General features: G+C 39.7%; 1 protein-coding gene across 1 annotated transcript in view; it reads right to left on the minus strand.

Annotated features, from left to right (window-relative positions):
- The window catches only part of SFTPD (surfactant protein D), an 85,991-nt gene extending 79,439 nt beyond the window's left edge, over positions 1-6,552 (minus strand). The window contains exon 1 of the mRNA XM_049894716.1: positions 6,463-6,552. The gene's annotated coding sequence lies outside the window, so the exon portion shown is untranslated. The remainder of the gene's footprint in view (positions 1-6,462) is intronic.
- Positions 6,553-13,718: the final 7,166 nt, after the last annotated feature.

Raw genomic sequence — 13,718 nt, forward strand, 5'->3', positions numbered from 1 at the left:
CCACCTAAGCTCCTAAAAAGTATATACATGGGGATAAAGTGACTGGAAGTAAATATAAAAAAATATTTACAGCTGTTAATTCAAGGAGGTGGAAAATAGTTATCAATTACCCTATTCTTTATTGATGTTATAGATTGAATTGTGTCCCCCAAAAATGCATGTCAACTTGGCTAAGCCATGATTCCCAGTATTGTGTGGTTGTCCACCATTTTGTGATCTGATGTGGTTTTCCCATGTGTTCTAAATCCTAACTTCTATGATGTTAATGAGGCAAGATTAGAGGCAGCTATGTTACTGAGGTAGGGCTCAATCTACAAGATTAGGTTATGTTTTAAGTCAATCTCTTTTGAGGTATAAAAGAGAGAAGTGAGCAGAGAGACAGAGGGACCTCATACCACCAAGAAAGTAGTGCCAGTCTTTTAGACCCATCATCCCCGCACTGAGAAGCTCCTAGACCAGGGAAAGATTCATGACAAGGACCTTCCTCCAGAGCCAACAGAGATAGAAAGCCTTCCCCTGGAGCCGACACCCTGAATTCAGACTTCTAGCCTACTAGACTGTGAGAGAATAAACTGTTTGGCAAAGCCATCCACTTGAGATATTTGTTATACCAGCACCAGATAACTAAGACAATTAACTTTCTATGTTTTTTTAATTTTTCTAAAATGTCATTGGAAAAGCATAAATTGAAATTTGCAAAAAAAAAAAAAAAAAAGTCAAATTGGCAAATTACTTTGGATCAACAATCAATGCCCAAGGAAGCAGTAGTCAAGAAATCAAATAACATATTGCATTGGGCAAATCTGCAGCAAAAGACCTCTTCAAAGATTTAAAAAGCAAAATATCACTTTGATGAGTAAGGTGCCTTGACCCAAGCCATGATCTTTTCAATCATCTCATATGTATGTGAAAGTTGGACAGTGAAAAAGGAAGACAGGAGAATTAATGCATTCAAACTGATTTTGGCAACAAAAAATATTAAATATACCATGGACTGTCAGAAGAATGAACAAATTAGTATTAGAAGAAATATAACCAGAAAGCTTCTTAGATGCTAGGATGGCAAAACTTCAACTTGTTTTTTTGGGCATATCATCAAGAAAGGCAAATCACTAGAAAAATCACATAATCACATTATGCTTGAAAACAAGGGAAACTCTCAAAGAGATGGACTAGCCGGAACAATGGTCTCAAACACATCAACGATCATGAAAATGGCTCAAGGCCGGGCAACTTTTTGTTCTGGTATACCTACGGTCATCATGACTCCTAGCCAACTCAATGGCAACTACCAACAACAACATGTCAGGAAAGTGTTAAATCTGTTAACATGTAAGAACCTTGTACAAGTCAGTAAGATAAAAGATTGGTTTACAGAAGGTGAAATAAATGGGACAGAAGTTGATCAATCCCATTCATTAAGAAATGAAACATTTATTTACAGGCTGTGAACCTGGTGTCAATCACAGAACCACATCTATGTCTGAGAAATAGACACCATTTGCCAGTAATACCCACAAAAAATTCTGAAGCCAAGCTGCTTAAAGTGTTATGATGTAGTTTAGCCTGCTCAGTCCACAAGCGTCCCAGACCAGCCACAAGGCGTGAGCACCAAAGTCAAGAGGAATTGTTTAGAAATGTTTACAGCAATTTCAGACTGCTTTTATGTCTCTTTAATCTTTTTTTAAATTAGTTTTTATTTCAAATACCTGATTTTTTAAATTATATGTCTAGTACTATATTTCATTGTATCATATTTTACTAGTAGGTTGAATAGAAAAAAAAGGACTGCTCTAGTAGGTTGGATAGAAAAAAAAAGGACCTTTCTCCTATAGAAAAAGAAAAAAAAAGGAGCTCTGACCTCCCTTTTATACTCTTCACACTTTTTGATAAAAAGCAACTTTTTAATCATGACTTTTCATATTTTTTTTAAAAAAAAAACTTGTTTTTTTCGTATACTATTTAATAGGACTCAACTCTCCACATTATAAATCCTAAATTCCTCATGCTAGCATCAAAGGCCCAGGATTTACCTCTACGCTATCTCTCATTACTTCCTGACAGAAAGCTGATCTAAGTAAAGACCCTTTCCAGGCCCTGCAGGTGCCTGGATCAGTCCATCAAGTGCTGCTCTCTCCAACTACAGTACCTTGCTAGGCTCTATAATGACTCAGATCCTGCGCAGTCACCAGGGCTATCACAGAGCACACCTCACCCATTCTACTAACCACTCGATTGCCCCATTCTACCTGCAGTCATACCTTCTTTGAATAACCTTGAGTCCTAAGCACAATTCATTTGAATTATTTAACCCCATACTTTCTTGTTATCTCTTAAGTTTTCCACTGGAATGGGCAAAAATTATTCACTTTATTCCTACCACTTCTTTACGTAACTGCAGGATTGTCACTGGAAGTTCACAACGTCACCTAATGAAGCCCATCATTATTTTTATTTTTTTTTATGTTCCAGTATCATAATTCAGTAAGACCATAAGATCTGCATTTACCTAATGACATCTTTGCCCTACTATTAATCTGCTGCTTTTTACCAGGAATCAGCAAACATTTTCTTTCTTTTTTTACTGTGCTTTAAGGGAAAGTTTACAGTTCACGTCAGTTCTCATACAAAAACTTATACACACATTGTTATGTAACCCTAGTTCCTCTCCCTATAATGTGACAGCATGCTCCTCTTCTCTACCCTGTATTTCCCATGTCCATTAAACCAGCTCCTGTTCCCCTCTACTTTCTCATCTTGCCTCTAGACAGAAGCTTCCCACTTAGTCTCCTGTGTCTACTTGAGTAAGAAGCTCACTCCTCACCAGTATCATTTTATATCTTATAATCGAGCCTAATTGTAACGGATTGAATTGTGTCCCCCAAACATACGTGTCAACTTGGATAGGCCATGTGTACTGTCCTCCATTTTGTGATTTTCCTATGTGTTATAAATCATAATCTCTGCCTGTGGTTAAAAGGATTACTCAGGTCACCTCCCTGATCCAAAAGGGAGTTTCCCTGGGGTATGGCCTGCGACACCTTTTATATCTGAATAGATAAAAGGGAAGCAAGCAGAGATTTGGGGACCTCATATCACCGAGAAAGCAGCACCAGGAGCAGAGCGTGTCCTTTGGGCCTGGGGTCCCTACACCTGAGAAGCTCCTTGACCGTGGAAGATTGAGGACAAGGACCTTCCTCCAGAGCCAACAGAGACAGAAAGCCTTCCCCTGGAGATGACATCCTGAACTTGGACTTATAACCTACTAGACTGAGAGAAAATAAATTTCTCTTTGTTAAAGCCACCCACTTGTGGTACTTCTGTCTTATGGCAACACTAGATGACTAAGACACTAATCTTTAGCAAACATTTTCTGTAAAGGGCCAAGTAGTATGAGTTGGAGTCAACTCAACAGCAACTAACATCAACAACAATAACAACAGTAAGCATTTTAGGCTTATGGGCCATGCAGTCTGTCTCAGCTACTCAACTCTGTCCTTGTAGTGAGAAAGTAGCCACAGACAATGCATAACGAATAAGCGTGGATGTGTCCCAGTATAAATTTACTAATAAAGAGTGAAATTTGAATTTTAGATCATTTTCACATCACAAAATATTGTTCTTGATTTTTTCCTCAATTATTTAAAAATGTAAAAAAAATTCTTAGTTTGTGGGCCATAAAAATAATAATAATAATAAAAAAAAGCAGTAGACTAGATTTGGCCCATAGGCTGTAATTTGTTTACCTCTGCTTTGTATTTTCTATGATGTTAACTTATATTTATTTCCATTATTTCAGAAGAATGTGTAGACATTTTATAAACCTCATATAAGCACCATTACGCAAAATGGTGAACAAACTGGACAGCCCACCTGGGATGTGATCATTTTTCCGCTGATCTTGGAAGAATGCAGAGAACAATGAAAGCACAGCCGGGAGAGAAGAAAACATCACGAGAGCTATCTTACAACTCCTTTACTCACCTGCCTACGCAGCTCCACAGAGCAGCTGGAAAAACGCCTCTGAATAGGAAATTCCTTCAGAAGGGGCAGAAGGGACGAGGGTGATGGCGGGGGCACCCACATGTCCATGTGTGACTCTGGTGTACTGCTCATGCGGTGCTTGGACATGTTCCTTTTCATTAGGCAAATAAGAACATTGTTTTCTACTGACTTAACAATTTACACTCTATGCTAACACAGAAAAATGTAAATCCACACACGAAACTAATCACATAAATTCAGGATAAGTCAAAGGATAGAACACACTGCATTCACTAAAAGTGACCCTGAGCAAAGTACTCAGTCTGCAACGTTTATTCTAAGCCGGGGACCCACAAAAGTTCTGAAAGGGGTGGGTGTTCTGAGGCCTGGACTTTTTTGGAAGGAAAAAAAAAAAGAGCTCTAAATCAAAAGTATCTTTGGATTTAAAAAAAAAAAAAAAAAACTTTTTTTTATCTACTGTCAAAGCAGAAAAGAGACTCAATGTCTGCTCTTGACTGCCACAAAATAAATAAATAAATAAAAAGTGTGCCCTTAACCAGTCACTTAACCTTTTAGGCCCATTTCCTTCCCTACCTCCTACCCCTCATCTTCTAAATAGAGCAGAAGCAGAAAAGACTTAGAGACTTTTCTTGCAGTACCATCCCTGAGTCTATAAGAGCAAGACAGAGGGGGTATCAGGTTACCTCCAGTTGTGCCATGGTGTACAAGAAGCTCAGAATCTAGAAAGAGCAAGTAAAGAATGAAGGGATGGAGTAGGTACTTTCCTTCTCTGTGGCTGGACAGCTCCCCATCTCCCCATGATGCCTTCACATCTCCTCAAGAAGGAGTATTTTCCATTCCCTCTGCTTTTCCCTCTTCCCCCAACCACAGCTCATGTCTCTTTCCTAAAAGTTGGTTCAAAGCCTCCACCATCACCCAGTGTGTGAGGGATTCTGGATGAGGCACCATCATGCAGCTCTCACTGGAGGACCCTGAATGGCTTCTGGCCAAGCATATCGAGGATCCTAGGACATTCTACTTCAGATCTGGATCTCTGCTGAGATGTCACGCCAGCTGGCTAGGTGTCTTTCTAGAAAGGATTCCTGCTTTAGAACCCTACTTCTCACCTCACAAGAGCTTTCTCATTCCAAAGGAGCTGGACCTAAGTCTTTTAGAATCCTTACTCAGGTTCTAAAGTTCTTGGATCTTCCTGAAATCACCAGCTAGATCTTCTGTAAATGTAAGCTGGTGTCTGTGAAGACACAGACAAGGCTGAGCAGTGTTGGAGGGATCTGGACACCTTCATTTATGTGACAGGACTGACAAGAAATTCCCCCAAACCAATGCCACATTCACTTCAAAATTATTTCCTTGAGGCATTAGAGTCATGACACTGCTGACTGCAGGAAGAGACCCATGCTTGCCTTTGAAAACCTGGTCAAATTCACAAAAAAAGACCAGACTTTGTGGTCTGATAGACTGGAGGAATCCCAAGACTATGGCCCCCGGAAACCCTTTGAACAGAGAACTGAAGCTGCTCCCAAAGTTTACCTGTCAGCCAAAGATAACAAAGGTCTACAAAACAAACAACACGTGTGAGGAACCTGCTTCTTAGCTCAATCATGGAAATGAGACCAAATGGGCAACACTTGCCTAAAAGCAAAGACGAGAAGGCAGGAAGGGATAGGAAAACCGGACGAATGGAAATGGGGGACCCGGGATGGAGAAGGGAGGATTGCAACCAATGTGGCAAAACAATTTGTGTATAAATTGTTGAATGAGAAAGTAATTTGCTCTGTAAAATTTCACATAAAGTACAAAAAAAAAAAAAAAACCTGGGATGCAGTGGAGTCAACTACTCAGGGCGCCCCCTGTGTGTCAGAGTAGGCCTGTGTGGCATAATGTTTTCAGAGGCTGATTTTTCGTAAGTAGATCACCAGACGGTTCTTCCGAGACACCTCTGGTTGGACACCAGTCTGCAACCTCAGGTAAACAGATGAGCACTGCTAACTGCGTGCACCACCCAGGGACTCCGTGCTCGCCCTCTGTTAAGGTTTTATGCGAGGCAGAGAATGAAATACACAATCTATCCTTGCTCCTTCATCTGCTACATTCACCACCCTGAATGTTTTGCCACCTCTCTGAGCCTCAGTCTCGTTGTTACAATGGGGACGCAACAGTAGCCACAGTTGGGCGATTTATGCCAGATCCTGAGATGAAAGAATAAAGCTCCCACGTTCCAGGAGAGAAGTGAGCATCTGAGCCTCGAGGCCGGTTTCCAGGAGCTCTCATCAAGGTTCCCCGGGGACCCTTCACCTTAGAGAGGAAATTTAACTTCCCCTGGCAGCAACCGCTCAGACCTGCCAGCTCCCATCAGGTGCATGAAAAGGAGCAGGACAAACCGAGGTCCAAGGGCTCCCCTCCCAGGAGCCGTGGGGAGCCCCCCATCCACCCACGCCCCAACCCTCCGGGACTCACCCTCCGCCTCCTCGTCGTCGCGTCCTTCTCGCCCGCGTCCAGGGAGGCTCCGAGCCGCCCCGAAGCAGGCCCAGGCCGGCGGACCGAGACTTACTGGAGGGGGCGGCCGCGCACATGCGCAAAAGGTCCGGGCGGCTCCACGTCCTGAGCCAGAAAGTGCGCACTGAATGTACCCAAAGTTCTTTCCAACCCCACTGGAAGAGGATCTGAGATTTCAGGCTCCTGGGGAAGTTGCCAAATTAGTAAATAAAGTGCAGCATAAGATATATTTATGCTACAGCTTTATTAGTTGCTTCTCTGAAATAAATTATAAGTATCAAAATTACATACCTCTTTCTTTAATTGTGGAGCCCTGGTGGCACAGTGGTTAAGAGCTCAGCTGCTAACCAAAAGGTCGTAAGCTCAAATCCACCAGCCACTCCTTGGAAACCCTGTGGTGCAGTTATACTCTGTATGAAGTAGAGAAAATGCATTTTCTTTAATGTTTTAATATTAGAGAGAATATATTTTCTCGTTTGTTTTAATATAGCTACATAGGCTGTGATTAATCTCTAGTCTTCGGAAAATGGCGCAGGCTCTGTTCAAAATGTAGCTGAGCAGCCCGTTCCACTCTTAAACATAACAAACAGCCTAATACCTTAGAACATGTTTTTCCCTATTCAAAATGCGTGATTGAGAGCTTGACATGACTAATGCCGTAATGGTGCTCTAAGTAATCTCTAAACATTTTTTTTTATTGCACCAGCTGCACCGGTCTCTTCCAAAGGGGTGCAGAGCGCTCTTAGCTCCTGTGGCCTTGGTCTGTCTTCTCTTTTTTGTTCTCTTGAGAAATGGCCTTCAGCCTGCAAAAGGACAGGAAGACTGGCATTTTTAATCTGCAACTTTCTTTCTTGCTCCCTGTCTCAGCCAGAGTGGACTTGGCAAAACAGTCCCAAGAGATTCGTAGGTGAGTTTTTTCAGCCTGTTACAAACATACAGATTAGAGTCCGGATGTCTGACATGCATGCCTTTTTTTTTTTAATTAATTTTTATTAAGCTTCAAGTGAACATTTACCATTCCAATCAGTCTGTCACATGTAGGTTTACATACATCTTACTCCCTTCTCCCACTTGCTCTCCCCCTATTGAGTCAGCCCTTACAGTCTCTCGTTTCGTGCCGATTTTGCCATCTTCCCTCTCTCTCTATCTTCCCATCCCCCCTCCAGTCAAGAGTTGCCAACACACTCTCCAGTGTCCACCTAATTTAATTAGCTCACTCTTCATCAGCATCTCTCTCCCCCCCACTGACCAGTCCTTTTCATGCCTGATGAGTTGTCTTCGGGGATGGTTCCTGTCCTGTGCCATCAGAAGTTCTGGGGAGCATTGTCTCTGGGATTCCTCTAGTCGCAGTCATACCATTAGGTACGGTCTTCTTATGAGAATTTGGGGTCTGTATCCCATTGGTCTCCTGCTCCCTCAGGAGTTGTCTGTTGTGCTCCCTGACAGGGCAGACATCGATTGTGGCCAGGCACCAACTAGTTCTTCTGGTCTCAGGATAATGTAGGTCTCTGGTTCATGTGGCCCTTTCTGTCTCTTGGGTTCTTAGTTGTCGTGTGACCTTGGTGTTCTTCTTTTGCCTTTGCTCCAGGTGGGTTGAGACCAACTGGTGTATCTTAAATGGCCGCTTGTTGGCATTTAGGACCCCAGGCGCCACAATTCAAAGTGGGATGCAGAATGTTTTCATAATAGAATTATTTTGCCCATTGACTTAGAAGTCCCCTCAAACCAAGTTCCCCAGACCCCAGCCCCTGCTCCGCTGACCTTTGAAGCTTTCATTTTATCCCGGAAACCTCTTTGCTTTTAGTCCAGTCCAATTAGGCTGACCTTCCTTGTATTGAGTGTTGTCTTTCCCTTCACGCAAAGCAGTTCTTATCTACTGATTGATCAATATAAAGCCCTTTCCCTTCCTCCTTCCCTCCCCGCTTTGTAACCACAAAAGTATGTGTTCTTCTCCGTTTCTTCTATTTCTCAAGATCTTATAATAGTGGTCTTATACAATATTTGTCCTTTTGCCTCTGATTCATTTCGCTCAGCATAATGCCTTCCAGTTTCCTCCATGTTATGAAATGTTTCAAAGATTCGACACTGTTCTTTATCGATGCGTAGTATTCCATTGTGTGAATATACCATAATTTATTTAACCATTCATCCGTTGACGGCCATCTTCGTTGCTTCCAGCTTTTTGCTATTGTAAACAGAGCTGCAATAAACATGGGTGTGCATATATCTGTTTGTGTGAAGACTCTTGTATCTCTAGGGTATATTCCGAGGAGTGGGATTTCTGGGTTGTATGGTAGTTCTATTTCTAACTGTTTAAGATAACGCCAGATGGATTTCCAAAGTGGTTGTACCATTTTACAATCCCACCAGCAGTGTATGAGAGTTCCAATCTCTCCGCAGCCTCTCCAACATTTATTCTTTTGTGTTTTTTGGATTAATGCCAGTCTAGTTGGTGTGAGATGGAATCTCATCGTAGTTTTAATTTGCATTTCTCTAATGGCTAATGATCGGAAGCATTTTCTCATGTATCTGTTGGCTGCCTGAATATCTTCTTTAGTGAAATGTGTGTTCATATCCTTTGCCCACTTCTTAATTGAGTTGTTTGTCTTTTTGTGGTTGAGTTTTGACAGAATCATGTAGATTTTAGAGATCAGTCACTGGTCTGAGATGTCATAGCTGGGTATTCTTTCCCAGTCTGTAGGTGGTCTTTTTACTCTTTTGGTGAAGTCTTTAGATGAGCATAGGTGTTTGATTTTTAGGAGCTCCCAGTTATCTGGTTTCTCTTCATCATTTTTGGTAATGTTTTGTATTCTGTTTAGGCCCTGTATTAGGGCTCCTAGGGTTGTCCCTATTTTTTCTTCCGTGATCTTTATCGTTTTAGTCTTTATGTTTAGGTCTTTGATCCATTTGGAGTTAGTTTTTGTGCATGGTGTGAGGTTGGGTCCTGTTTCATTCTTTTGCAAATGGATATCCAGTTATGCCAGCACCATTTGTTAAAAAGACTATCATTTCCCCAATTGACTGACACTGGTCCTTTGTCAAATATCAGCTGCTCATACGTGGATGGATTTATATCTGGGTTCACAATTCTGTTCCATTGGTCTATTTGCCTGTTGTTGTACCAGTACCAGGCTGTTTTGACTACTGTAGCTGTATAATAGGTTCTGAAATCAGGTAGAGTGAGGCCTCCCACTTTCTTCTTCTTTTTCAGTAGTGCTTTGCTTATCCGGGGGTTCCTTCCCTTCCATATGAAATTAGTGATTTGTTTCTCTATCCCCTTAAAATATGACATTGGTATTTGGATTGGAAGTGCATTATATGTATAGATGGCTTTTGGTAGAATAGACATTTTTACTATGTTAAGTCTTCCTATCCATGAGCAGGGTGTGTTTTTCCACTTAAGTATGTCCTTTTGAATTTCTTGTAGCAGAGTTTTATAGTTTTCTTTGTATAGGTCTTTTACATCCTTGGTAAGATTTATTCCAAAGTATTTTATCTTCTTGGGGGCTACTGTGAATGATATTGATTTGGTTATTTCCTCTTCGGTGTTCTTTTTGTTAATGTAGAGGAATCCAAGTGATTTTTGTATGTTTATTTTATAACCTGAGACTCTTCCAAACTCTTCTATTAGTTTCAGTAGTTTTCTGGAGGATTCCTTAGGGTTTTCCATGTATACGATCATGTCATCTGCAAATAGTGATAGCTTTACTTCCTCCTTGCCAGTCTGGATACCCTTTATTTCTTTGTCTAGCCTAATTGCCCTGGCTAGGACTTCAAGTACGATGTTGAATAAGAGCAGTGATAAAGGGCATCCTTGTCTGGTTCCCGTTCTCAAGGGAAATGCTTTCAGGTTCTCTCCATTTAGAGTGATATTGGCTGTTGGCTTTGCATAGATGCCCTTTATTATGTTGAGGAATTTTCCTTCAATTCCTATTTTGGTAAGAGTTTTTATCATAAATGGGTGTTGAACTTTGTCAAATGCCTTTTCTGCATCTATTGATAAGATCGTGTGTTTTTTATCTTTTGTTTTATTTATGTGATGGATTACATTAATGGTTTTTCTGATATTAAACCAGCCTTGCATACCTGGTATAAATCCCACTTGATCAGGGTGAATTATTTTTTTGAAGTGTTGTTGGATTCTATTGGCTAGAATTTTGTTGAGGATTTTTGCATCTATGTTCATGAGGGATATAGGTCTAAAATTTTCTTTTTTTGTAATGTCTTTACCTGGTTTTGGTATCAGGGAGATGGTAGCTTCATAGAATGAGTTGGGTAGTATTTCGTCTTTTTCTATGCTTTGAAATACCTTCAGTAGTAATGGTGTTAAGTCTTCTCTGAAGGTTTGGTAGAACTCTGCAGTGAAGCCGTCTGGGCCAGGATTTTTATTTGTTGAATGTTTTTTGATTACCGTCTCAATCTCTTTTTTTGTTATGGGTCTATTTAGTTGTTCTACTTCTGAATGTGTTAGTTTAGGTAGGTAGTATTTTTCCAAGAAATTATCCATTTCTTCTAGGTTTTCAAATTTGTTGAGTACAATTTTACGTAGTAATCTGAAATGATTCTTTTAATTTCATTTGGCTCTGTTGTGGTCCTTCTCATTTCTTATTCGGGTTATTTGTTTCCTTTCCTGTTTTTCTTTAGTCAGTCTAGCCAATGGTTTATCAATTTTGTTAATTTTTTCAAAGAACCAGCTTTTGGCTTTGTTAATTCTTTCAATTGTTTTTCTGTTCTCTAATTCATTTAGTTCAGCTCTAATTTTTATTATTTGTTTTCTTCTGGTGCCTGATGGGTTCTTTTGTTGCTCACTTTCTATTTGTTCAAGTTGTCGGGACAGTTCTCTGATTTTGGCTCTTTCTTCTTTTTGTATGTGTGCATTTATCGATATAAATTGGCCTCTGAGCACTGCTTTTGCTGTGTCCCAGAGGTTTTGATAGGAAGTATTTTCATTCTCGTTGCTTTCTAAGAATTTCCTTATTCCCTCCTTGATGTCTTCTATAACCCAGTCTTTTTTCAGGAGGGTATTGTTCATTTTCCAAGTATTTGATTTCTTTTCCCTAGTTTTTCTGTTATTGATTTCTAGTTTCATTGCTTTGTGGTCTGAGAAGATGCTTTGTAATATTTCGATGTTTTGGATTCTGCAAAGGTTTGTTTTATGACCTAATATGTGGTCTATTCTAGAGAATGTTCCATGTGCACTAGAAAAAAAAGTATATTTTGCAGCAGTTGGGTGGAGAGTTCTGTAGAAGTCAATGAGGTCAAGTTGGTTGATTGTTGTAATTAGGTCTTCCGTGTCTCTATTGAGCTTCTTACTGGATGTCCTGTCCTTCTCCGAAAGTGGTGTGTTGAAGTCTCCTACTATAAATGTGGAGGTGTCTATCTCACTTTTCAATTCTGTTAAAATTTGATTTATGTATCTTGCAGCCCTGTCATTGGGTGCGTAAATATTTAAGATGGTTATGTCTTCCTGATCAATTGTCCCTTTTATCATTATGTAGTGTCCTTCTTTATCCTTTGTGGTGGATTTAAGTTTAAAGTCTATTTTGTCAGAAATTAATATTGCTACTCCTCTTCTTTTTTACTTATTATTTGCTTGATATATTTTTTTCCATCCTTTGAGTTTTAGTTTGTTTGTGTCTCTAAGTCTAAGGTGTGTCTCTTGTAGGCAGCATATAGATGGATTGTGTTTCTTTATCCAGTCGGTGACTCTCTGTCTCTTTATTGGTGCATTTAGTCCATTTACATTCAGCGTAATTATAGATAAATAAGTTTTTAGTGCTGTCATTTTGATGCCTTTTCATGTGTGTTGTTGTCCATTTCATTTTTCCACATGCTTTTTTGTGCTGAGACGTTTTTCTTAGTAGCTTGTGAGATCCTCATTTTCATAATGTTTAACTTTATGTTTGTTGAGTCGTTACGTTTTTCTTGGCTTTTTTCTTGAGTTATGGAATTGATATTCCTTTTTGTGGTTACCTTATTATTTACCCCTATTTTTCTAAGTAAGAACCTAACTTGTATCATTCTATATCGCCTTGAATCACTCTCCATCTGGCAGTTCAATGCCTCCTATATTTAGTCCCTCTTTTTGATTATTGTGACCTTTTATCTATTGATTTCCATGATTTCGTGTTATGTGTATTATTTATTTATTTTTTAGAATTAATCTTAATTTGTTTGTTTTTGTGCTTTCCCTATTTGAGTTGCGTTGATATCAGGACGTTCTGTTTTGTGACCTTGTATTGTGCTCGTACTTGATATTATTGGTCATCAGGCCAAACAATCTCCTTTAGCATTTCTTGCAGTCTTGGTTTAGTTTTTGCAAATTCTCTAAACTTGTGTTTATCTGTAAGTATCTTAATTTCTCCTTCATATTTCAGAGAGAGTTTTGCTGGATATATGATCCTTGGTTGGCAGTTTTTCTCCTTCAGTGCTCTGTATATGTCGTCCCATTCCCTTCTTGCCTGCATGGTTTCTGCTGAGTAGTCTGAACTTATTCTTATTGACTTTCCCTTGAAGGAAATCTTTCTTTTCTCCCTGGCTGCTTTTAAAATTTTCTGTTTGTCTCTGGTTTTGGCAAGTTTGATGATAATATGTCTTGGTGTTTTTCTTTTTGGATCAATCTTAAATGGGGTTCGATGAGCATCTTGGATAGATATCCTTTCGTCTTTCATGATGTCAGGGAAGTTTTGTGTCAGGAGTTCTTCAACTATTTTCTCTGTGTTTTCTGTCCCCCCTCCCTGTTCTGGGACTCCAATCACTCGCAAGTTATCCTTCTTGATAGAGTGTCACATGATTCTTAGGGTTTCTTCATTTTTTTAAATTCTTTTATCTGACTTTTTTTCAGCTATGTTGGTGTTGATTCCCTGGTCCTCCAGAAGTCCCAGTCTACATTCTAATTGCTCGAGTCTGCTCCTCTGACTTTCTATTGCGTTGTCTAATTCTGTAATTTTATTGTTAATCTTTTGGATTTCTACATGCTGTCTCTCTATGGATTCTTACAACTTATTAATTTTTCCAGTATGTTCTTGAATAATCTTTTTGAGTTCTTCAACAGTTTTATCAGTGTGTTCCTTGGCTTTTTCTGCAGTTATCCTAATTTCATTTGTGATATCTTTAAGCATTCTGTAAATTAGTTTTTTATATTCTGTATCTGATAATTCCAGGATTGTATCTTCATTTGGGAAAGATTTTGATTCTTTTGTTTGGGGGGTTGGAGA

Source organism: Elephas maximus, chromosome 8, assembly GCF_024166365.1.
Source record: "Elephas maximus indicus isolate mEleMax1 chromosome 8, mEleMax1 primary haplotype, whole genome shotgun sequence".
Taxonomy (NCBI): Eukaryota; Metazoa; Chordata; class Mammalia; order Proboscidea; family Elephantidae; genus Elephas; species Elephas maximus.